The 2,268-nt window shown below is 37.3% G+C and overlaps 1 protein-coding gene across 1 annotated transcript in view; it reads right to left on the reverse strand.

Annotated features, from left to right (window-relative positions):
* The window catches only part of LOC106874044 (uncharacterized), a 138,799-nt gene that overhangs the window by 80,952 nt on the left and 55,579 nt on the right, over positions 1–2,268 (reverse strand). The gene's annotated exons all lie outside the window — the stretch shown is intronic.

The following is a 2,268-nucleotide window of genomic DNA, read 5'->3' on the forward strand; positions in this document are numbered from 1 at the left end:
CTCTCTCCTCTCTCTCTCTCTCCTCTCTCTCTCTCTCCTCTCTCTCTCCTCTCTCTCTCTCTCTATCAACCTCTATCTCACTCACTGTCTTTATGTTGCATCATAATGAGGTCTCAAATGAAGATACGAGGGGAAGTTGTGACGTCAATAATGAATAACTTAAGGAGAGTGTGAGAGGGAGAGAGAGGGAGAGACATATAGAGAGATAGAGGGATAGAGGGAGAGGGAGAGATACATACATAGACAGACAGACAGACACGATGTAGGGAGGACATTTTTGAATTCTCGCGAGGAAATCGTTAAGCTGAAAATTTTTTAATTGTTATTCGCAGTTTTTCCAAGATTTATTTTTCGTAATTATAGTTTTATGGACGCTAATATTGAATTAATATGAACTCGATAATGTTGAGTCATAAATTGTGTTGTATAATGAGACTATTTCGTTCTTAGCTGGACATGGGAGAAGTTTAATCTATGTCTATGTATATATATTTTTCAATACAGCCGAAACGCACTCGTCTAGATTTCATCGATCAATCACAGAATCGGATGAAACTGAACATGGAAACGAATTGCTGTATAACTCTTAAATGCTTCCGACAGCAAGCATATCTATGTTCACTCTTTCCGTCTCCATGTAGATTGGAAAGAGACAGTCGGCTCGTTAGCATTAAATAGTCTCAGCTATTTTGAGAGACGAACACAGAATCAGAAATGCTGTTATTGTGGTGAAGCCACAGCTTGCTACAAGATCCAAAACATTCCAGTAGTGGCCAACACGACTTTTTATTTAACTAGGACTAAGTTCCCAAATGTTATGGTGTTTTTTTTTTCTCTCAGACGGTCACGTGGGCAGCGGAGATGCTACCTCAGTGACCTGAAGTGTCAATGAATAACGAAAGTCATACACATGGACACAAGCATTTGCATCACAATTTCTACCAAATACAAACAAAAGAGATCGGATATTAGTTGTCTGAGTCGGACAGAATGCAATGTACGGTTATAGAGGTCAACTACTTTGCAGATGTTAGCATTTGTTTCGAGAGAGAATATCCATTGGGAATTGTTCCAAGACATACAGCTCTCTCTATCCAGATTATATATTTACATCATGCATACAAGTATTCGAAGACTGGGCTATTTTATTAAAATTCTGAAGCTAATAACCTTGTAAAAAGCAAAGAAAATGACTGACTAAAACGCACTTTATAAAGCTATGACGGGAACAGTTAAAATTTTCTGAAGTTCAAGTAAAACTTCAATGTTCTTACCTTAATTTCAGTGACGAAACTTTGTTCGATTATTAGAAACCAGCTCCTTTTTTTTGGAAGAATTTAATTAAGTAAGGGGGAAGACAACACACGGTCAAATGTATGATAAATGACAACAAATTCATTAAACCGTTCTATACATACACGTTGAAAGATTTAACATTTCCATTGACACACACGTTGCTAATCTACCAAACACACATGCTTCAATATACACCGACTCACGTCCACGCACTCCGTTCTTCATACAATGCTGATACATACACACACATAGACACACATATATACAAACATATATTCATTTGTATTTATATGTATACATGCGTACGTTTATACACATTTCATATAAAATACTCATTAATCTTTCTAAGCCTGTAATACACACATCTACACACAATCAATTAATCAATTTGCCAAACTCATATTAAGTACACACACACACACACACACACACACACACACACACACACACACACACACACACACACACACACACACACACACACACACACACACACACACACACACACACAAACATACACACACTCACATACACACAGAGCATATACAGACACACAGACAGAACATATACAGACAGACAGACAGACAGACAGACAGACACACACACACACACACACAGAACATATGTAGACACATACACACATATTTATACACATATATACACATACATGCAAAGTACTCAGAAGCCTCTCTCTCTCTCTCTTCCTCTCTCCACGTATTCATGCAATACAAAATGGCGATTATTTAATATCATCTCAACTAAACAGGATCAACTAAATCTCCGAAACAAACAATAATCATGATTTGAATATGCTGTCGGAAGACACTGGTTTCTGTATTTACGTTATACCTACCTACCTACCTACCTACCTACCTACCTACCTACCTACCTACCTACCTACCTACCCACCTACCCAACTACCTACTTACTTACCTACATGCATACATATATATATATATATACATATATATA

Source organism: Octopus bimaculoides, chromosome 17 (genome assembly GCF_001194135.2).
Source record: "Octopus bimaculoides isolate UCB-OBI-ISO-001 chromosome 17, ASM119413v2, whole genome shotgun sequence".
In the NCBI taxonomy this organism is placed as follows: Eukaryota; Metazoa; Mollusca; class Cephalopoda; order Octopoda; family Octopodidae; genus Octopus; species Octopus bimaculoides.